This window comes from Pipra filicauda, unplaced genomic scaffold (assembly GCF_003945595.2).
Source record: "Pipra filicauda isolate LSUMZ 115617 unplaced genomic scaffold, ASM394559v2 scaffold82_size2718185_pilon, whole genome shotgun sequence".
In the NCBI taxonomy this organism is placed as follows: Eukaryota; Metazoa; Chordata; class Aves; order Passeriformes; family Pipridae; genus Pipra; species Pipra filicauda.
This window is the reverse complement of record NW_024105009.1, coordinates 1,043,965-1,068,709: the sequence shown is the minus strand read 5'-3', so window position 1 is coordinate 1,068,709 and position 24,745 is coordinate 1,043,965. Positions and strand designations below refer to the sequence as shown.

General features: G+C 37.6%; 1 long non-coding RNA gene across 1 annotated transcript in view; it reads right to left on the bottom strand.

The window, feature by feature from the left end:
- LOC113995558 overlaps positions 1-23,625 on the bottom strand; it is a 34,405-nt gene extending 10,780 nt beyond the window's left edge. Inside the window, exons 1-6 of the long non-coding RNA XR_005566923.1 lie at positions 23,496-23,625; positions 20,952-21,117; positions 6,248-6,348; positions 4,601-4,749; positions 3,128-3,161; positions 2,338-2,468 (exon numbers count right to left, since the gene is read on the bottom strand). This is a non-coding gene — a long non-coding RNA (uncharacterized LOC113995558). The remainder of the gene's footprint in view (positions 1-2,337; positions 2,469-3,127; positions 3,162-4,600; positions 4,750-6,247; positions 6,349-20,951; positions 21,118-23,495) is intronic.
- Between the last annotated feature and the right edge of the window lie 1,120 nt (positions 23,626-24,745).

The window sequence follows — 24,745 nt, the reverse complement described above, 5'->3', positions numbered from 1 at the left end:
AGAACCCCCTAAAAGAACATTGCAGCAGTGCAGATCAAACACAACAGTTGACAGATGCTGCACTCTACTAAGAAGCAGCCACAGCTTTTGTGCAACTTAGGTATAAAAAAAAGAAGTGAACTTTTGTGGTTATATTTTTATTTCTTTAGTTTTTACTTAACAAAACAGAATGAGATTTCATTCTGTTCCATTTTCTGTTTGTTTTTAACTTCCACTTAGCTATAGGTCAGAATACTTGGAACTGGAGGAGTAAAAGAAATCTTTTCTGGATGCAGAAAGAAATAATTGAAAAAGTGTGAATGTAGTTATCCTATTCATTTTTAATTGCATTTGATCAAATATCTTTCAAAATTCAGAAAAGATTTGCTACTTTGGCAAGAAATGAAAGTCAACATTTGAAATGAACATAAAACCTAATCCTCAGAAAAAAAACACTTGAAGTAAATGAATTTGAAAGTGACTGTAGTCCAATTCTCCTCAGCAGTTTGAACATTGCTAACATTAGAGTCAAACAAGCATAAATTGACTCTACGTAAAAATAAAATTTTTACAGAAACAAAGAAGTATCTGTCTGTGGATGGACAACTGAAATACAACCCTTCAATTTTTTCATATACAGTGGGTATATTCAAGCTTATTATATTCAAACATATTAGATTTCTGGTGGTTCTTGATAGCAATATATAAAGAGCACATTATCATACTGCAGGCTCTGGTCTGATGGACAAGAAAGTGATCCACGTGAGGTTATGAATGCTGCACTGACCTTTATCGTGTGGATTAAGTGCTTCAGTTGATTGATTCATAGCTTGACTTTTAAAGAACAACCCACTGAAATCAATGAGAATTGACATAGAAACATCTTTAAAAACCAAAACAGTCCATGCAGCACTCAGCTGAGCATCATCGTTTTGGTGCAGGTGGCCAAGGTGAGGACCCAGGTCACCAACTGCAGTATTAAATTATTTTTTTCTTTCTCTCTAAAGAGTCTACTCATGAAGATGTGATTTAGAAAGCCCTTTGAAACACTCCTTGGAGTTTTCTTAGAAACTGTTCTTGCCTATGCTGTTGTCATGAGTTAAGAAGTCCCTGGTATGCCAAACTGCTGACACTTAACTACAGGTAACTCATTCCTATTCCCTTACACACCTTTACTACAGTACCTGGAGGCTACAACTTTTGGTTTAGGAACATTGGAGAATTTTAGTGACAAAGTGCACAGGAAGGAACAGAAGTCCCCACCTTCTGTGAGGAGATTTTAATATATATGCCTTAGGTTCCAATGTACAGAAATGCAGAGAGGGGCTTTAAAGAGTGGGGGTGCTGGAGACTGCCCAAACTCTGATGGTGTAGACATTTACTATAGGAAGCAGTGGTCACAAACATGGTTAGAGGATGGTCCTGTGGTTGTTATCCCAAACATACTGTGGAAAATAAGTGGCATTTATCATCAGATCCCTGAAAGGGGAATATGAGAGTCTCTGACCTAGTTGTTTCATTTCAGGAGACCAGCAAGAGTTGCAATAGGGTTAAACAGCTGCATCCTCAGCCCAGACAAAATGAAGACTGATCCATGATCCTGACAGTCTTGGAGAAATCCAAGGGTCTACATGACAGTACAGTGAAACTCAGAGATTTAAATTCAAGTTACTTGAATTATCTGAAGCTATTACGTCAGTTATTAGTTTATGCTCATCTTGATAGCTAATTGTTTTTATATATTTATCTTTGTGTGGAAGATGTAGGAAAGTACCTAATACAACTCTTCACACATGTATTTTATATCATAACCAGTAACATTAGATCCAAACAATGCTCAAATCTGAATTAAATGAGAAAAACCAGTTAATTACTATTCTTATCTTGACTTAATCTATTGTAACTCATAGAAAAAAATCTATAATCTTAATCTTGATTTAAGTTTTTGATACATGAGTTTATATGGTGTCCTACAAAACTGATGAGATGTAACTATCTTATTTGAGCAAGATTAGGTAAATCAGTTACAGTTCATAATCAGAAAACAACATGGGTTTAAAATTATCCAAAGAGATAACAGCGAGTTAGATTAAAATTAGTTATGATGATTGTTATAACTTGCACAATTGAAAAAAAAAAAAAAGAAAATTACAATATACCCACCAAAAATCATTAAAAGCTTAATCTGGTTTTGAGCCTTTTAAAGCACTATAACATCATATAACAGCTCCCACTCCTTTCTTATGCTAAAAAATAGAGTCTGTTGGGGTGTGTATCAAGGCACAGAAATTCACACAAGTCCATCAGTCACACTTATATATTCATCTCTAATTCCTTAAAAAGGGACAAACTAATTACCTGTGCTGGGTTCAGTCCATGGAACCAAGACTGAAATTCATAGTAAGAATCCATAGCAAGCATTTAAAAGGGTAAAACGTTGCAGATTGCAGTCACTGCTTGTCTTCATATTTCTGTTGGATCTGGAATCACTGCAAAATAATATTTCCCGAGCTAAGAAGAAGTTATGCTTTGTAAATGCTTTATTCACAGGACTCAACACTATTTCACAGTCATTTTCTGTCGTGTCTGAGGAGTCAATGTAAACAACACTGAATTTGCAATTGTTTGTTAACCTGGTGTTGGAGTAAAAGGTGTTGTAAAAAAGGAGACAATCTTTGTTTCTGTTAGGAAGCTGTTGTAGTGTAATCCTGTGAGTTTTAATTCACCAATTCCTTGCAGGCAGCACTAGATGGAGACAGTGATTCACACAAAGCTTCCTGACAGACACTTTTCTCTCTGCTGAACCAGTTACTGCCAGCAAACAAGATTTCATTTGGTGTATTCAGTTTATTACAGATTGAAGGGTTACAATTGTTTGTGTCTTGGTTTGTTTGGTTGTTTTTTTGTGTGGTTTTTTTTTTAGGATCCATCTCAAAGAAAGTGAAATAAAATTACTAATGCTTTGAGTAGCTGGCAAGTCTCCCTGAATCTCCTTTCACACACATGTATGTATAGGTAAATCACAAAACTCAAGGCAAACTATAAACAAAGTATCAGAATTTTATTTCCAGGCTTATTATATGTCAAATTCATTTAGCAACAGTAACTCTGATCATATTTTTATTTGAGACACTAGAAAAATCCTTACCTATGCTTTGAAATTGAGAGTTCTTTTGAAATTCCTGGAAATAAAAAAAAAATCCATATGTGTTAGTTTACTTTCCCCACATGAAGTCAATATATTGATCCTACCATGGTGTATTTAATTGTCCTTACCACAGAACTGTTTCCCAATTAGCAGCTAGAGAGACTTCTCACACACCAGTCAGGAACAGTGATGGATATCACACATCCCATCCCTTTTTCTGACTTCCTATGAACTAGTTTTGGACAGTTAAGGGATGCTAAAAGAGAAAAGCCAACAGGGAGAGATAATTTCATGCAACTAAACTACTGCCAAGAGAGCACTGTGCAGATATTTCAGGTTAAATTTTGAGAAGTGGATGGTGATTTAAGAAGATATATGGCATCAGTGTGAGACAACATAATTAGCAGAAAGTAACTACACAGTACAGAGTGCAAATCTGACATGTTTGAATTATAAAAAAGTTAAAAATCAGGCATGCAGTAAGTCCTTTTATTTAGGCTGCTGTTTAAGACAAAAGCAGCTGGAGTCCTTGTGCTGGTGCACTGTCTCCCAATTGTCTGAAAGATGGGACCTCCTGGCAGAGACGTTGTTTTGACTTAAAAATCATTTAAACACACTGAACTGGAGTGTGAGCTGATTTCCCAATGGCAATCACACTCCGAATTCTGATTTTGGCTGAACCTAGCTGTAGCTGACTGCAGCCTTTGCAGCCACGTTGGAACGACACATCCGAAACGATCCTCCCGCAAACATCTGCTCCAGTTAGCAGAGCCCTGGGAGGCACTTGGCAACTTTCACCAGCAGGCTGCTGCTGTGGATCACAAAATGGCTGGAATTAATACAGCCTGGGGGGATTTATTTGGGTTTGTTTGCACTATTGCCTCTTTCAAAGGTAAAGAGAAGCATTAGTACTGCAGAATACTGCGCTTCTACAGAGCTGGGAGAAGCTGTTCCTGACTTTTATGTAACAGGACAAAGCTGAATTGCCTTCACCTGTCTGAGGCCAAGTGCCCAGTTATCTCTAAGAAGTAAATGTACTAAAATTTGCTGATTTATATGACGCAGAGCACATCCAAACTAAGAAAACACGGGGTTTTTTTCAAGCAACCAAGACAGCAGTTCTCAGAGAACACGAAGCTGTGGTGAGCAGTTGTCCTACAGCTCTCTTGCCTAGTGTGAGGGGTACAAGAGTTGGGCAGGCTGCCTGAGGGTCAGAAAGTCAGTGTCTTGACCTCCCTCGTAATCATTCACCAAAATTAATATAATTCATGGCTGGAAGTAAGGAACTTCTGCAATTTATATGGTCTTCCATCTGAATCCATCTAATGGTTTAATCAGGATTATGAGTTTTTCTGGCTATTTTGGAAATGAGCAGGCTCCTACAAGTTGGAATGTATTTTTGTTGCTCTTGTTGTCTTTAAGACATCTTATCACTACTGACATTTAACCTGAAAAACAAATACCCAAGCATACCTGATCATATGAAATGGGCCAAAGAGGACTTCTGAAGGTTCCAGTCAGGGCATGGAGAATTTGTGTTGATAGTTCGTGATTCATGCCATAAAAAATCCAACATGTCCTTCCAGAGTATTTTACCACCAGTTTATTTCAGTCTTCAGCTCCTGGTAAATGAACAAGAATAACAACAAAATCAAATCTAGCTTTTTTCTTACTTCCATTTTTTTTCATTGGTTCATTCATGTATTTCACATTTCATGTAATTAGACTTATCACTAAAAAAAACTTGAATACAGTGTTACAGACTGAGGAGTTTGGGAGAAATAGACGGATACCTCTATTCAGCTACCCACCTGCACTGAGTTGTTTCTTATATTCAAGCAACTACAGTGTATTTATAATTCTCAGTGATTTTGCATTGCCAGAGTTCCTGTTGGAACTTGTAGCTTGTTTCCTTTTTTTCAGCTTGTTTCTGAATTATGGCTGTGCCTGATGCACTCACAGTACCTTCCTTTACTTCCTTTTCCAAGAGGAGAAGGTAATTACAAGTATTCTGTCTTCCTGGGAATAACAAACTTCTCCAGATCACACCAGGTATGTATATTCACACCAGCCAGAGGAAAAGGGGGATGAAAGACCATCAAAGGGTCCATGATGGGATATGAAGAGGATCAGGGTAACCATGTGCTTTGGACCTGGTTTTGCTGAGAGCAGAATGAATTTCAGAGCATCATTTTCCCCCTTGGTAATTTGAGCTTAAGCACTCTGAATAAGACAAAGATATGACTCTTTGGAAGGATGAACTCTTAAAGCCAGCTATGAAATAACTACTTTAAAAAAAAACCCAACAGCTTCTCTTCTGTATTTTCTAAGAAGGCTTCACTTACACAGGGACAGTAATAAGAATTTCTTCATGTGTGGAAAGTCAGACATGAAATAAAGGTTTAAAAACTAGAAGCTTTTAAGGTACAAAAAGGAACCCTTCCATCTTCTATAGAGAAACAATTATATTCTTTCTAGCACTGCAATGAATCAAGCTGCAGTGTAGTGTATAATTTGAATATGACACTGTATATAATAATTGCTTTGGTGAACCCAAAGCAGCCCAAAGAACATGTCTTTAATAAACATGTATGAAAGATTTAGCAGATTAGGACTTTGTTATTGCCAAGGACAAATGCTTTTTTGCAGTTTTTCAGCTTGCACATGGCAATACCCATTTTTTTTCTTTTTTTATCTTTAGTTTCTTTTGTTTAATACAGGCTAAAGTTTTCAGACTTTGGTATCTAAGGTTGCTGATATTCTGCAAGAGAAGAATAATCAAATTTTCAAAGACTCTTTAGTGAGGAGCCTAGAAGTCAGCAGGAACTGCAGGTGCTCTGGAAAATCTGGTCTCTTTTAGTATTAGGCTTGAAAAGACAGACTTTATCTTAAGAAATCCAAGCTAAATTAAACCCATTTGTTGAATTACATATGTTATGTTTAATATTTATAAAAATAGTCATTTCATGAAACATGATGAAAAATAATACTTCCAGTATCAGGACATAGTATTTTCCACATATCTGGTATTATGCTGTTTATAAATATCTCTGCAAGTGAAGTATTCTGGACTCTACATGCAGGGACTGAGGAAGAAGGAAAGCAAAAAGAATCCTTTACCTCTTACCCAAAAAGAAAAATCTTTAGGGAAGGTCATTTGAGATTTTCCTTTTACTTCTTCCATAGTTAGCAGTCAACCTCCACCGGAGATGTCAAGAGAGCTGAGGGAGAGACATTGCATTAGGTAACATGTGGCATCCAGAACAGTGCCCTGAATGGTACTGAAGTTCTTGAAGTATCTACTGGGGATCCAGGGCATTCCTAGTTTCCTGTGGAAGGCAGAAAAGCCTTGTGCATGGCTTCTGTTTTCCTTTTGTAAGGCTGGGGTGGGGAGGCAACTCAGAGTGCTTCTGCAAGGCTGAAAGGAGGTATCAGTGAGAGCTGACAGAGTTTGGAAAACAATCCCAGCACACAGAATCCCAAGTGGGTATTTGGGGTACAGATCTCTGTGCAGCACATGTGCTACCCATGCATCACTTGACGTGCTAATCCCACGCTTCTCACACAGCCACCTTCCTGCACCCAGTCACAGTTTCCTCCACACACACCTTCGTGCTGCATACAGTGTCAACTGTTTCTTCTTGCAGATCATTTCCAGTTGATATATGTAACCACTTGTTGATATCAATCAATATTTAAGAGTTAAATAAGAGCAGGCAATATAATATGGGACAGAAACATGACTGGGCAATGTGTAGGAATGAGATCAAAGAGAAGGATCTGCGTGTCCGATAGACCAGCAGGGAGAAAAACAGCCTGAAGGCTCAAGTGAAATGTATGAGAAATAAGAATACAGCAACAGTGCCAACACTGGCAGCTATAAACATACACAGAGTAAAGGATTGTAATCTCAAAAATAACCCAGTCCTCCAGTAAGGGGTTAAATTCCCATCCATACAGTCCCTACAACCCCCTCAAACAACAGCAGAAGGCACTAAGTCCACATTCTCACCTGTGCTCTCAGACATTCTACAAGCTTCCTTCATCAACCATATATTCTCTTCCCACACAATATCCTTCACAGTAGATAAATACAATCAGTCACACACAAAACTACAACTACCTTACATTTTCAGAAAATAAATAATATATACCCTTACCGAAATTCTTGCTGAGCTGAAACCACCGACAAAACTCTCCTTGATTTTGGTGCAGCCAGGATTTGAACCACGGGCTTCCACAACAAAAGTCGAAAAATATAAAATATATTATTCTATCTAGAAGTAGAACCATTGCTCTGCATTTAATACAGTTGCACAAAGTCAGATGTGGTTCTGTGAAATGATGATAAGGCGGTTCTTTTAACATGCATTATATAAATTTTTTTAATAAACTGGCACAGTGGGTGGTATGAAAGGTAAGGTATGTGAATTAAAGTCAGGCCACGTCCCTAATAAATCTCATATACAACTACTGCCAGACCCCTCTAAATAAAACAAATTTAAGGAGAAAAAAAAATTTAACCTACACCATTTATTATACTAATATTCAAAGCTCTCCAATTCAGGCATAACAAACGGCTTTTAAAATATATCCTCTCAGTTCAAGCTCAGACTGCAGTGCTGAAACCCTGCATTCAAGCCCCTAATGCACTGATCTAATGCACTGTGGCCGACCTGTTACAGATGATTATAAATTAGAGAAGTCCTTGTGTTGCTATAATTTTCTAGACATTGCTTCTTAAAGCCAGAAGGTGCAAAAAAAAAAAAAAAAAGGTGAAAAAAGTGTAAACTATTTCTTCTCTCTATGCCGGATTTAGCTCAGTTAGAAATAAAAATTTGGAGAAAACTTGCAGAAGCAAGTTTAGTTCTCTGATATCAAAGTTACCAAGAGGGGGTGGATTCTGTGCTGTGAATTCTTTGGCAATTTTACTACAGTACCTCTGCTCCAGTTACACATATACGAAATGAGGAAAATTATTTCCTGCCTTTAAAAGGATGACAAATTCATTAAGGACTGTGAGATAAAATGATACGACGGCAATGTCATGCAAATACGCAGTTTAGAAAAATAAAAAAAAAAAATACTTTGCAGATAAAACTACAAAGTTTTTATTTTGATTTGTTATTTTATTTTCGCTGGGTAGATTATTTGCAGGTTCAGAGTGCGTTCGAAAATTAATAGCAATGTTCTTTTGTTTCATTTTATGCAGTTCTAGAGACCAAAGGAGCCTCGGGAATTAATTGTAGCCTTCTAATATACACAATGATGTAATGATGTATTTAACATTACTGAGTTTTTGTTTGATTCCAAATAAATTGCAGATTATTTTTCCGCTGCGACAGTAAAACAATTACCGTTTTGAAAAAAAAGGATAATTAATCCACAATTTTTTCACATTAGATCATATATCTCTAAAGAGTGCCCACAGATTTGATGGTCTTCAGCTGCTGTGTATTTATTTTTCTTTTTTTTTTTTCTTTTTTCCTGGTGATGTACCGCCCCATCAGTGCTGACATTTAAATGAGTGAGTATTCAACACAAATGTGATCGTTTGTGTAGCATCCAACGCGGCACCATACTGAGATGATTGCTTCTGGGAGCCATCCATGGGTTCCCGAATAGGGGGGAAAAGCCAGGCAAAATTTTATCAATTTACATTTTTCTGTGATTAATTTTTATGCAAATCAGGGCCCGACCGTGCTCCCATCTCACCTGAATCATGCGGATCATCAAAGACAAATTGAGCATCACTTATTTAAAAAATAGGCTTTAAACTACTCTACAGCTGTGTTGGAAAATGCTAAGAGCAGGGCATGAACTTTTCTAATGTAACAGGAATAGATAAGAAAATGCTTCTTTTTGCATTTTTTGTCCACACTGTGATAAACATGAATCTTAACAAAATCCTAAAAATTGCCTTTGTTTTATATTCCTTATGCCCTTGTAAACATTTGACTATGGGAATGCTGCATAAGGGGATTTTTCCAATTTCAGAATACAAACAAACGGACTTGGAAAAATACATTGCTTAGGGATGAAAAAAAAATTGTATTGGTTAGCACGGTTAAAGTACGGAGTTTATTTACATTTTTAGATAGAATTCAAGAAATCACTCACTGGTATACTACAGTGATAAAGGCCTTACATAAACAATCGTTTAATGTTAGAGTAAAGGCTGCTAAGACATACAAATAGGTAAGTTCTGTTTACAAATGAACACATTCTGCCTTATTGTATATATCTACTTATATGTAGCCATATTCATGTGTCTGCCTAGCACAAAATTGCATATTTAGACCTTGTTAAACAACAAGCTTTGAAAAGAAATTTTGGACGAGCAGGTTGCATTGATGGACATCTTATAATTATTGATACTAATACTGAAAAGCATACATGTGAAGAAGTAATCTTATTTACTTTAAAAAATATGTGTTTCTCTTGCTTTAGGAAAGCAACAAAACTGTTTCTTTATGGCATTAAGGAATAAGGCAATATTATCAGCCACAACTGTAATTTCTACAGCTGTAAGATAAATAGCACTCAGAAATATGAACACTTGCCCCTCTAATTTGCACTTGAAATTTGTATCCAGGTGTAAGAACGTGTCCTCATGAAAAGCATTCTATTATAAAGAAGCTGAACTTTGAAAAGGCAGTTTTCTCTTCAGAACTGTGTTCTGAAAATTGTAATACATAGTGTCAGTTCAGAGACTCATTTTACAAGTCTTTCCACAAATCCATATCCCTAAAGCTAATCTCAGAGGAGTAAATGTGATGTGTAACAGAGAAAAGACAGTCTTTACCAGTCAGGGTTTGAAAAAGAGAGGCACACGTACCAGATGATCTTATGGCATTAGAGCAAAGATGTCCCCTTATGTATTAGACATATGAAAGCTGTAATTTTACAGGTTTGATTAACCCACAATTTAATGAGTTACTTTTCATTAAGCTGTACAGCTGAGTGTATATTAGTGCATATCCAAACAGAATATATGTTTGCACACGTGATCGATTTTATGCTCAGACCTTCTCCTTAAATCCTGTGAGTCTCATATCACTTATTAAACCACTGACGTGAGAGGTGAGACCACAACTGTAGCAAAGCCAATAAGAATGCCCTTACTGCAGTCAATAAATCCACACCCCTGTCCAGTCTCCAGCCAAGAGCTGCTGCTCCTAAATACCTCAGACAATATGTGACTCATTGGTTTTGATGTTTATATATCCATTCCCCATCTCCCCCAGTTATGAGTTTTGAGAAAGACTGCACCGTGACAAGTTTGATCATATCTAACAGCTTGACTACAGAAATTATACAATTCAGCTATTCAGGAAAAAAAAAGTCATGAAACCTAAGGCATGAGGAGTGAAAACATTTAATTATTAAAAAAAAAAAAAAAAAAGTGTTTCCCTGAAAAAGCAATGCTGAAGAATATCAACTTATAATGACAGCAAAATCTGTTTAAAATATCACAAGATAACTGTCATATTTAGAACCCTTGTAAGTGGAACCAAGGTTAAAATAGTTACCATTCACTGTCTTTCAACAAACTTTAGCATCTTCTGTAGAAAATATCCTGTATGATTTCATTAACACAGAAATACAGTAAGAGATCTATCAAATCCTCCCTCTCTATATGACAGGTTTCTATATATTACTCTGTCACAGGTATCCATATAATTTCTTATAAGTTGTAGGCTTGATGTCCTACTGGAATAGTTCTGCTATTATAATAGGTAATATATAAAAAACTACAATATAACAGCCTACAATGAGGATTCTGAATCAACTGAAAATGTTGAAAGTGATATCCTGGTGTTTAATTCCAAATACTTACCACAATAATATTATGGGATATGAGAGGCATAAAGAGATTATTTTACTAGCCGTGGGTACACATTTGAGGATGGAAAATACCAGTTGTTTAATAGCACGTGATCATGCAACACACATTTTAGGGCAAGGAGTGAAAAGATTAGAAAACACAAGGTATGTGTACCTCCCCTCCTCAAGGACTGTCAGCTGGTACTTCCCTTGCCACGTGAATGTAATCCATGTTAAAACAAAACAAACAAACAGCATTTATATAACACAAATTCCTGTATTCCCAGGTACAACAAAATGTGGAGAACAGAAAGAAGCAAAAATCTTGTCGACCTAATAATTTCAGCCTAAAAGAGAAGCCCATATGCATCCTTCAATTTAAACCAAGCAAGAAACATATGGAAAAGGGATATTATATGTGTGTGTGTGTATATATATATATATAAATTTCCTATACATGTGGATTCTGAGGTCCCTTTTATGGCAATGTAGGAAGTGGAGGAGGAACTGCTAAAAGGCACACTGTTGGCACCCCCAGGGCTGTCAGCTGAGGTGATTTCAGAGTGTCCAGCTACAGTTTAAAGCAAATTTCCACTCTCAGGTGCCGTGTCCCTCCCAGAGCCCACTGGCATCGTGTGGCTCAGAGCAATGCTCTCAGCTGCACAACGGGCACGAGGGGATCACTGGACTCCAAGCACAGGGACCGAGCTCTGAAAAACACAGAGATATTATCAAAAGTAACTAAAAAGAGCACAATGAAAGGAAATCATCAAAGCCATACTGATGCTGTGACACATCTCTCCTCCCAAAAGTCAGGTGGCAAGTTGCTCCGTTTTTGCTGCTGAGGTACCAACCTTTGGCATTAGGCCCATGTACAGAAACCACAATGCTCAGAGGGAAACACTGCATGGAAGGCAACAACAGACTTTGCTTTCTGGGTATGAGTGTAGTGACCCAGAAGCAGAGAACTGAACTTAAATGTCCTTAAAATATCTTTTACTGTGGCGGATGCTCAGAAAAGTGTATTTTTCTGAGGTTTTATGTGCAGGAAAAAATAAAAAAAAAGGGTACCACAGAAAGATTTTGAAACTGAGGTACAATATTTGTTGGAGAAAAACAGAAACAATTTGGAAATGGAATGTTATTAATCAGGACCAAAAAAAACTATATTTGCACGTAATTCTTACTGAGATAAATATTTGGCAGCATGATTTCTCCTTTCACATATTTTCCTGAACCCCAGTCCTGTTACCTAGAATTTTAACTGTTTATTTTCATGGAGTTACTAATATTTGTCAGATATTGTATATACAGATATTACCATGAACTCAACCAAGAAAATGACATGAAAATAATGAGGGGTGGCTGCTGCTGCTAGAAAAACAAATGTATTGAAGTTCTTTTGTACTGTGCAACCAACTTTTTTTGTTTGGTACTCACATTGTAAAATTATGAAGAAAATCATCGTGCTTTCATTCACAATTTTCCAATTAACTGGAGAAAACTTGACTTTGAAACTCTATGTCCATAAAGTAAATGCTTAGTTATGTTTTCAGATTGCTTAATTCCTACCCCTTCCACCTCCCCATTTTTGACCCTTGAAAAAGAGAATCAGGTAAATTCTAATAAAAATACAATTTTAATTCTTTTTCTAAGTTGTAAAAAAATGTCCTATATTCCAATTATGTTCTAATCAAGTCACATTTGATCTACATACCCATCAAAATGTTCCCATGCTGCAGCACCCTGTCGAGACCAACGTGCACTCCAGAATGGGGCCAGAACTTGCAACACAGAACTGATACCAGATACACTCTGGTACTGCAACATCTGACCCAACAGCTACAGCCCCAAGGACCCAAAGTCATCCACTCACTGAACAGGAGTCAGTCAAAGTCTACTCCAAACATCCACTAGTCAAGCAAAGCTTGAAGACTGAGGTCTCAGCTGGTTTGGATGTCACAAATGAGAAACATTAAAGGCCGGAGCGCTGGGCAAGGATTCAGACTCTGCTTGGCAGCTTTACGTGGTTCTGTGAGAAAGGGTCTCCTCAAATGTCCTGTGAATACTGATTTAGACAGGAATATATTTTCTAGAATACCAGAACCTGCAAGTAATTACAGATTAGATTTTGCATACAGATCAATTTAGACAATTAACCAGGACTCATCTGCTTTGTCACAGACCATACGAGAAGCTGTATTTCATGGGTTATTTAAAGAATAACTACTAGGATTACTTTTCACATCTAGTAACTTAAGCTTATCCTTCTCTATTAGGTTGCAGTCTATGGAAATACAGAAGAGCTCAAAGATTGCTTTAGATGGCTTAGCTCTTTCAGTAATTACGTGCACAGAGATTCTTGCAGCAGGAGATACAAACTGACACACTGCTATTAAAGTTTTACTGTGCTCAGGAACAGCACAGAGAAAGGAGCATAAGCAGGAGTGCGCTGTTCCAAGACAACTGAGTGAGCTGATCTGTGAGGGACCCAGTGCCACTCTGGCTCTGTAGCCAGAAGTTCACAGGATACCTTAAGCCTGTCTGGAACACTGGATTCCTACCTGTGGGCATTGTTATGATTCCTGCAGCGCCAAGATGAAACAAAGAGACATGACAAATCTATTCCAACATGAATCCTTACTTAGCTTGCACTCTGCACCTTCTGTGTAAGGATAGTAGCATCAACACTACTGGGGAGCAAAGCAAAGAGAATATGAATACTGAAAGTAAAATTTACACCGGTAGCCACTGTTTGTGTAACAAGATAATTTACACGTCTCTATTATCATGGTTATGATGGTAACATATCCTGAACTCCCTGAACTTTAATAAAGATCTCTTATTGAAGGATATCCAAATGGATTCAACAAGCATGTTGCAAAGACTAGTACACAACCTACAATTAGCTAAAAAACGATTGCTTAGATATATCTAGAACCCAAATACAATTCAGATTCTTCAGTTAATGACTTGACCTGAACTGACCTTTGTACTCCTGATAAGAGTGCTTCCACCATTCCCTTCATGATGGTGTTTTGTCAAGTTCTCTGGATTCACCAAATGCACACTGCCAGTTCAAGCTCAAAGTGAAGTTATTTAACCTCCTACTAGGATAGGAGTATTTTAAAGGACAATCAAGTATTCTTATACCACCAAAGGTGTATCCAGAGAAGGGAAACAAGGCTCATGAAAGGTCTGGCTGAGACAAGGGAGACTCAGATTAGATATCAGAAAAGAATTTTCCACTATTGGGGTGGTCAGGCATTGGAATGGGTTGCTCAGCGATGTGGAATCTCCATCCCTGGAGGTGTTGAAGGGGCATCTGGATCTGGTACTGGCTGCTGGGGTTTAGTGGTTCAGGTTACAGTGGCAGTGCTGCATGGAGGGCTGGACTGGATGATCTAAAAGATCTCTTCCAACCTTACGATTCTATGAAAGATACTACACCAAAAGGGAATAGATTCAAGAATAAAAAGGAGAGGGGAAGATAACATTAAAAAAAAAAAAAAAAAAGTGTTTTCTGATGAAAGCATTGGTAACTGAGAAGAAATCTCTCATTCTTCATTTCTTTAATGACATCACAGAATGACAAAATGTCTGAGGTTGGAAGGGATCACTGGAGATCATCTTGTTCAACTCCCCTGCTCAAGCAGGGCCACCTAGAACCAGCTGCTCAGGACTGTGTCCAGGTGGCTTCAGAATATATCCAAGAATGGATACAACCTCTACAACCTCCCTGGGCAACCTGTGTCAGTGCTCAGTCATCCTCACAGTAAAAGAGTTTCCTTAAACCTGAGTTTCAGTTTGTGCCTGTTGCCTCAGTCTCTCCTCATAGAAGGGCAGCTCCAGTCCCAAAACCATCTTAGCAACTGCAGTGATGAAATGTAGGCTCTTGGACTCCATGTTATAATCAAAATAGTCTTGGGAAAGTAAATGTAAAATACAGACAATTGGATATATTGGAGAGAAATTCAGCCTAATTTAAATGCAGACCTCTAGGCAGACATCTGTATAGATTATTAGGCTCCAAATTAAGAAATATGGGTTTTATTTCTTGCTGTCCTTTGACAAATCATTTAATGCATCTTTGCTTCAGGTTTTCCCTCTGCAAAAACAAAGTACTAAATTGATTTGTAAAGTCCTTTGTAATTGTAGAGAGAAAAAGTTCTATTGAAAGCTAAGTATTACTGTCAAAATATCAGGAAGATAAAATTAATATTCATAATATGACAGAAATATTTTCTTTGCAATGCAGGAGACAGATGCTAATAGGTAGCAGAGAGCTCTGTGGCTGTATTTAAAAGTGGAGTGATATTGAGAAACAATGTCAGAGAAAGTAGACACTGATATTCCTCTACATATTTACTTCTAACTATATATCACATATAATAATTTTGCCCAGAAATCACATATCATAAAATATTGATGTAATAGATCACAAAAGTAAGTCACATTAAAAAAATAAAGAAGAGAATCATTTAATCAGTCCAGAGTAAACCACACCAAAGTGGGTTTTAATATTTCCTCCTTTTCCATGTAGTGAGTCAGAGGGATGTCCCTGCACTGACACAGCACCACTAAAGAGCTGGGCTGCCATGATGAATGGGACAGAGTGCTGCAAGAACGATATATAAATTGTTTTTACTTAACGATGACTGTTTGTTTTCTTTGGAGCTTTTTTTGTTGGTTTACGTTTGGGTTTTTTTAAAATATTGTCTCCCTGTATTCATTTTCTGCTTTGTTTGGTCTTGGATACACTTTTTGCTCTCTGATTTTTTAATTCTGCTCTCTCTATCCTTCCTCTACTCATTTCTTGCTAACTGATTTTAAGCTCAGGATGGACTTCTGAAACTTCTGGACCCATCATGGCTGAGCTTCTTAGAAACAACTACTAAGGAAAGGTACACTAAAAGCAAAATCCAAAGACACAAACATTACAGCCTCTTGACTGCAGCTGCAGAAAATGGCACAGGGTGGGCAGTTCTGTACAACAGATTTGCCTGTGTGTCTCTTTAGGTCAGCAGACAGTAGATCAAAATTAATTTTCTCTGCTTATTCAATCATCTTCATCCTCCTTAGCAGGGATGACAGAAGGGGCCAGAAATCTATCAGACCAAGACTATAACCAACAGAAAGGATTATCAGAGTGCTGTGTGAGATAGGATGAACAACAGCAACTTGAAACAAAGAATTTAAAATTTCAATACAGATATTTAAAAGGGAAAAAAAAAAAAGGCCTGGTAATGAAATCTAATAAGTCTGTGTAGGAAACTCCCAAGTGAAGCATGTGAGCTTCACAGAATAAGACCACAGAAACTAAATGAGAATACAGGTGTTGGACAGGGGGATGAACAAACAATACCATTCCTTCTCTGAACTGAGTGATCAGATGTGTCAGTCAGCACTATTCTTGGTACCTTGCTGAGAGCTCTGTCTCTTCTACTTGTCCAGTGCAAGCCATCAAGAACATCAAGCCAATTTCATAGAATTAACTGAGATGAGTTAATAGAATAAACATTCAATCATTACCAAAATAAGCAGGATTAAACTACTGGGTTTTTAAAAAATTTGCTTTTATCTAGTAACACAATCAAAAGAAAGAAAAACATACCACTACTCTAGTAACCCTCAGGGTTCCCCACACTGGGAACCACTTCTCCAGAACACCTAATGTGAGTCTCCTGTCCATTTAGCAGCACAGGAGAGGCAAGGGATCACACCTGCTTACTTGGAATCTTATTTCTCTAATCACAAAGGCACATTTGTTTCACCAGTCTGCTGCCAGTGCCACAGAGCATGGTAAGAAGTGCCACACAGCAAGGAATCAGTACAGATTAAAACTCTCCCAAGTTTCCCACTGACTTGAGATTTGAATCTTGGCTCCCATGTGCATAAGCCACCTTTGAAAACATTCATTAAGTTCTAAGGAACTTCGCAAAAGTCACTTTAAATATCCTAAAAGGACATACAACTTTTTCATTTTATTATTCTTATGTGATTAATTTGATACCTATGTAGGGCCATCTAGAAGTCTGTTTGTCTTTGCTGAGGCACATCAAAAATGTAGCTTACCTCATCTCAAAATTTTACGTGAAAAAATCTAGCTCAGCTCTAATATAAAATTAATACTAAATAATAATCTCTAAACAAATTCAGAGATATCTTTATGACATATTTTAATCCGGGGAATTGATTTTTAAAATAACGCAGTTACATTACCCAAATTATATCTCATGTAGGATTACTCTTAAAAAGGGTAAGAAATGGAAGAAATGTGGTTTTCTGTTTCATGTCATAAACCTCATTGCTGTTAATGATGAGGATAAGGTCTTTGAAATTCTGATATTTAGAGACTACCATAGCAACACTTACATCCATCAAGTCCCACTGCTGATGGCAGCTGCTGCAGAAGAAATTCGGCTACAAGCAATTAGAGAACGATTTTCCCCTGCAGAAAGTTTGCTTCCATCTTTATTAGTTAGGGGTGGTTTACACCTTGGATGATGATTTATGTGTACTACACCAACCTACTGCCCACATTTTTTATAAATTTTAAGAATTATCACAACGCGGCTCTTTTTCTTGACAGATTTTTACACTAAAAAAAAAAAATATGGTGCTGCAAGAGATTCAAATCTACAGCACCAGATCAAATCCTTCTAACAATCCCAGAGTGTGTCTCCTGCTCTCACACCAAACTACCACAAGCAACAGCTCCACGAGAAATTAATTGTGACACTGTATGAAAAACAAAACTAAATCCCAGGAATACACACACACACACACTTCTTAACTTTAGGCAATGGTTGTTGTGTGAATCGGGCATTCAGATATTCAAAACCATCCTTTCTTCTTCTAAGTTTTTTTCCTTGAAGTTTGTTTCAAGGAGGCCTCTCTGAGTAGCCTTCAGTGATGAGAGCACATGGTGGATGCCTAAAGTATAGAAATCATCAGATAGCTGGCAGAGCACACTCTTACATGGGGCAACAAATCACCTGAGCAGGAGTCTAAGGAAGCATGATCACCAGTTATCTCCCCTGAATATGAGGTGTGTCAGATGTAAGAGCAGAAATATTGCCTATTCAGATTTACAATCAAGGTTAGCTTTCCCAAAAATCTATGTCCTTGGTGTAATTTGAAAAAAAAAAAAAGATGTCAACACTTTATTCTCAGTAGATAAAAAGCTATTTCCTCTTGAAAAAGAAGAATGACAAATACTAGCAAACTGTTTTGCGGTTTAAAAGCTCCTGTCTGTGCACATTACTCTTTCACAGAAAAAAATAATAATAAAATATATATATATAAAAAAAAAAAATCTCTGTTTTGCTCTGTACACAAGGCTGCAACTAATTACAAGAAGAGACAGATGCTGAGTAGCCTTAAGGCTTTCCCTGCCACCACAGTGAGTCTGTGCACTAGTCAACAAGCAGGTAGTGAGTGAACTCAAATGTTATCTGACAAGGCAGCAGATCCCATCACCTAGGGTTAGAATACAGACAAGCAACTCCGTGTTCAAAAGTAAAGACAGAAAAATTTCAAGCAGATTGTTTCTGACAGAAATCATATCACAGCCGCGCTTTCTGACAAAGTCTACGCGACTGAAACTCTACACTTTCTGTTTTCCATCTTCCCCTTTAAGAAACAGCCAGTATTTCCAAGGTACATCGAAGGTGACAGCTCAGTGCACAGTGGTTAGCAAGTGCTTCTGTGCTTGTTTTCTCTTTGGAAGTATTAGGAAGCCTCTACAGCGTATCTGTGGGGGGAGCACAAGAGTGTCCCACTTTTTCCAACTCATTCTTGGTTTCCTGAACACTTCCAAGCCTGCTCACAGATGCCAAGTGTTAGTTTCACAGTGTAAAACTGGGGCACGAAAAAAACTTCACGTGACCATCCGGAAGTTTTAAAGAAGCTGCACCAGCCTAAAAAGGAGAGTTAGCAAAAAGATAAAACCTGTCTATTATTGACAATACTGTTTCCCCTGAAAGCACTGAGTCCTAAGCAGAGAGTGGGTTCTTAGCTTTCAAACAGAATTTTTGCCCTCCCTCCACAATAAACACGACCGCCATACATTTTTGAGCGTTGCAAATCTCTGCAAAGTAACGGGGTTTTTAACAGTTTTCCTGCTTTCCACCCAGGAAGGATTGAATTCGTCTAGATTGATTTGGCTGTTTCGCTGTGAGTAATGTCAAAACAAGACAGGAGAAAATACAGTGTTCAATGGAGCACAACAGATTTTACGTACATAGGTTCTAGCAGTGCTGTGGATTTTGACCTGCAAGCTGGGCATTTGCTCCCAATGGCCCGTGAAAACCCCTAGGGAAGTTTTTAGGCTTTACCAACTAACATTACAAATACCACTTTCTTTTGCTGAAGAAGAGCGTTTTCCAGCCTTAAAAATTAAACAGAGAACGTGAAGTGCACTTGCTCACCCTGTGGTATCATTAAGACACAAAAGGTGAATGAGGCATTTATTTCAGCAGAATGGGATATGCACACTGCTAATTACCACAGGTGAAAGACAGAGGACTGCAAGCAGAAACAAGTAAAGTACCAAACATTACAGACAGAGCATGGTCACCCCGTGTTAAAGTTATTTTTGGACTCCAGATTTCTTTTACATTTTCTTTCCTTCCTCTAACATTTTTAGGAAAGACATTAAGGACTGTTTAATACTATGGAGTTGCAGCACTTTACCATTTCTGAAAAGACTAGTGCAGCAAATTTCACTTGAGATTATACTAGAAAACTAGAGGCGTGGAATATAGAAAATATATTTGAGTGTCTTCTCATTGGAGCCAGTTCATTTTGTAACATTGCCTACTGTGCAGCACACTGATTTCTGTGCAACATATTGGCTTTAGTCATAATTAAATTTACATGGCTTGGGATGCAGCGTCTTCCAGAATGGGATGACGTATAACGTACATAATTTTCTAAATTACTTAAAATTAAGTAGTGTCTGACAGATATTTCTAGGGATTAGAGCGAAGGGAACCACAGTACCAGCAGTAGTTCCCAATTACATAGTACTGCATTAAATTTGGTTTATTAAGTCTTCGTACCCCATCAGAGAATTTTCATCGTCGGAATGTCTTTCTGTCCTAAGAGAAAGTATTTTATAGAAAATCAAATTCTTCGTTAGCAGTAATAATCTGTCTTTAAAAGTCTAGTTAGCAAGGCTGTGCTTACTCTATGGAGGTTTGTCACACTGCAGCTGCTTTAGTCAGTTCCTTCAAAGCTAAAGTGTCTGCTCACTGGTACAGTAACAGTAGTGTCATACAGTTTATGAACAATTTAAAAGCAGTTAGACTTTGGGGTCAGTCATGCACATCATGTGTGGATTTGAGTGTCCTGCCTGAGGTTATGAAAGACCTACAGTCCACTTCTCTTTCTTTAAAAGAAGTCTGAAGCACCAAAAAAAAGAGAAAAAGCATCATTTGCAACAGCAGTATGTTCTACCGAGTGATTTCCCCATTTCTTCTGACAAATTCTTTAGATGTCTGCTAGGGAAATCAAAAAGCAACCTGAAAGGCAGGGGGCTGGGCAGAATAAAAATTTCACAGCCTTTCTAATAGTAGAACATGACCAAGAAAAATCATGACCTAAAATAATTAACCAAAACCCTGACGATTCCAGAACTCTGGTACCTCAAACTTGGTATACAGTTTAATTCATTCAGGCAGACCCTGAACTTGAAAACACTTAGGCTTTGGATCTTTCAGATTAAATGAATGGTTGGATGACTTAAACAACAACAATAATAATAATAATAAGCGCTTTTTATAATCAAATGAGCTGCCTGGTCTCTGTGAAACCATTATATCACGAGCATCTGAACATCATGAGTTCCTCTTGATTAATGTGACCAGCCAGGAAGGTGATGTTCACAGAAGGATAAAAATCACAAGAAGTGAAAATTACAAAGAGGTTACAAAAGAAAGTGTTTAATATAAAACTCAGCGACTCAGTAGCTCAGAGGTTGCTCCAGACTTACAGTAGGATGGAAGAAATTTGCTTCAAACACCACCTCTTTTTACTTTTTCATCCTGCTCCTTCCTGTCGGTTCACACCTCCTCAGACACAGTTGTTTTAAGAAGCGTTGGGGAGCTGCATCCAGGCAAGTCCTGAGGTGTTTGAGAGAGTCTCTACAAGCCTGGGAACTGAGCAGAGATGATACACACTTGGGAAGAGAAGTAGGCATGTGTCCTTTCTCAAACATGGCAAAAGCTTAACTAGTTTATAACAATAGGTATGCTCTTGTGATAAAAACAGGAGGAAAAGTGTTTCCATCTGATGGTTTCTTTGCTTTGGTTGCAGAAAGAGAGGCACAGGTCAGGGCTTACACTTCCCCAAGAAGAGCCTCCTCTGTTCTCATGTGCAACAGACAAAGGTTGTTAAGAAGCTTCAAAAGAATTTTCATTTTAAAGTATATATTTCTAATTTTTTTTAAATATATTTACTTTCAATATACAAATATATTACAAAGGATAGATATACATTAATTCTATTGGGAATTTTAATAAAAACCACAAAGAGTGAGTTGTATACTTTAGCAAGCATCTAGTTGCTTTCTTGCAAAACAGAAAAGTTCAAAAAAAATAATGTAATGGCTCTGTAAAAGCCATTATTTATATCACTTTCTTATATTAAGTAATATAACAAGTAGGTTAGGCTTGGAAGAAATTTCCCATTTACACTATGAACATGCATGTAGTCCTGATGCTGAATTGTTTCTCAAATACTTCAGAAATTGTAGCCTCCTCACCACAATTTCTGTTCTGCACCTCCATGAAATTCTAGCTACTTCAAGGATATTCTGTCAGTAATGTTCCTTCATGTTCTTCATTTTTTTTTCTATTTTATTCACTCAAAAGGGCTATAAAGCCTAAGAGAAACTTTTTGGAATCTGTTCACACTAAATTATGTAGATTTTTCTAAAAGCAGCCAAATACATTCTTTTCTTAATTAAGATATCCAATGAAACAATTTGTGTTCCCTGCAAAATCAATAAGAAAGCGTTGGACAGGACAAGATACCCTCTGTTAACAAATTATGACTACTTCATTAAAACCACAAAGGAAGCCATTTCAAAACCATTTGCAAGCATGCAGAAGAAGATATGGTATAGATTTTGGAGTATGAACTAAATGATTCAGAAGGACTCCAAAATTGTCATTGCTGCACACCATCAGGCAGGAGTGCTTTGCTGGAGCTCCCTCATCCCTCCTGATGAACAGGGCATTGCACATCCCTGAGTGTTTTACTCAGAAGTTAACGTGCCCCTGGTGCTTTGAAAAAAAACCCCACACTGTACTCTCGAAGTTAGAAACACTAAACTTAAGGATCTGAGTCCCTAAACAACTGATTGGGGAATTCTTAGGAAAAAGACCCTCTTGACAGTGAAGGAAGAATCAGCAGTTGTCTGAATTCTCTCTCTGCATTGCCTAAGGGCCCAGAAGTCATGTTGTCACACAAGCTACAGAGCAACACGAGCAGCACAGGTACTCATGAGAGTCTAAAATAAAATTTAAAAGTGTGTGTATGTACCCCAAGTGCATATCTGTGCACTGAGAACTTATTTAAGGATGGCATGTGCCCTCTCATAAATGATTCACTCAGGGTGTTGTCTCTGCAGATGAAAATGTACATGAGTTGTCTCTTAGTTGGGTGATAAAGCCTTGTTGCAAGGAATATAATGGCCAATTTAATGTGTAGCCTACATATGTAATTTTTAAAAATTAGAATAAATTGTGGAAAAAACAACCAAACCACCACAATGACCAAGAGTGTCTTTTTGTCCTGCTACAAATAACTGGTATGATAAATACAACACAATGAAATTATGTGCTGTGTTAGTGTAGCTAATGAAAGAAAGTAAGGAGGGTGGTTTTTTTGTCCCTCTCTGCTGTTTCCAAGTAGTTGTTGCTAGATAGTCCATACAGTTAAAGGATTTTTTGTGCATCAGGTGCTTACAGGGCAGGAACTATGATTTGGTACACATTTGTAAAGTGCTATGTGTACTTCTGGACCTTAAAAAAAATAAACAACACGAGTATGCTTCATTTAACATGTCTAAAAATATTTTTCCCTCAGGAACAGCAAGCAGGCAACTCTGCAACTGGCCACAAGGCCAATAAAGTGTAATGCACAGAGACATTGAGGGCTGTCTCCCTGCATCTCACTGTCCATTGCTGTGATCTCTGGCTCCTGCTTAAAGCTCTACCACATCAGGAACTGGTTATTCCAGTAATTAATAATCAGTGTTAGGTACTCTGACTATATACATCTTGACAAAGCAGTAATCATTTTGAAAGCAGACAGCTATTGGATTTGGCTTTTTTCCTAAATGAGGTCCTCTGCTAAAACAAAACAAACCAAAAATTAGTTTTTAGCCCTCAACCTAAAAAACCCCACATATTTGTGTATAAAAGGTAAAAAAAAAACATATAGAAGTGTGTGTTGTGTATAGAGGTAAGTGCTTATATACTTTTCTGACACTGAACACGCTGAAAAAAAAAGCAGTATTTTTAAAACATACCTTCCACAGCTTCCTTTGCTTCCTTACCACTGACATTGTTTGCTGCTGCTTCCCGTGTTCTCCTCCAGGGCACCATCCATTGGCAGAAGGCGGCTGTTCCTTTTGTGAGCCCAAGATCTTCTGTGTGGCCTCTCCTGAAGAAAGTTTGATCACCATTGACAGTTGCCCTGCTGCTCTCAGAAATGCCAGGAGGAAGAGCTGAGGGGCAAAGCCATTTCCATAAACGACGGACACAAATCCTGCCTTCTCCAGAAACACACGAGCAGAGCAACATTTACAGGACTAACACGGCTTTTGGGTGAGGAAGCCAAAATGTGCTTGTTTATCACCAGTTTTGCACATCAGTTGCTTTTGTTAGAAATTAGATTTATCTTGTGATTGGGTTTGGTTGGGCATTTTTGGTTTTGCTTGTTCGTATTGTAATTTTTTCTTCTTTCTTTTTTTTTCCCCCTTAATACGCATTTGGGAAGAGTTCTCCCTATTTAAACTAAATGTTTTCTAGGAGAAATTTTCCAGCTAATCAAACAGCACCTAGTCAAGTATTTGCAATGACCCAGTTCCCCCTGTTTCTTCAGGAAACACTCTGAAAGACAAATCCAACATAACTAAGCTAATGAATAGAACTGCATAAAGGTGTTTCAATTATACAAGACACATTCCACTCCCTCTAAGCCAGACTTAGACCTCACAATTATTCATAAAGAAAGAAAAAGTACAGGAAAGTTTGGTTTAGTTTTGTTGTGGGTTTGTTTGGGGTCATTTAGATCAAATAAGAAGAATCACCAGGAGGCTTCCCTGAGAATTCTTCTAAACTGGACACGGATTCTCCAGGAGGAGTCACTCAATAGCTGGAAATATCTGCTTCAGATCTCCTAGAGTAGATCAGATGTGCTCCACCCTGTTGCTAAATTTGTTTCAACTGATTTCAAATGGAATGGCACTATTTTACAATCTTGTCTTTAAAGAAGGCAAATCCATACCTATCCTCAGCCTCAGAACAACAGCAGGTGATGTAGAGAACAGAAAAGTGGAATATAAGAGTAATTTTACCAGGTTTTAGAAGTAGTAAAACTACTAGATATACACACTAGTATGAAGAAGACAGATAAACCTCAATCCTGTAGATTCAAACATGGATCCACCTTGACTTCTTCAGGATTCTTTGGGACAAATTAAAAGTCATTCATGGTATAGATCCTATGTACAATTTTTTTTAGATAATATTTCCCAAGATCAATTATTAATTCTTT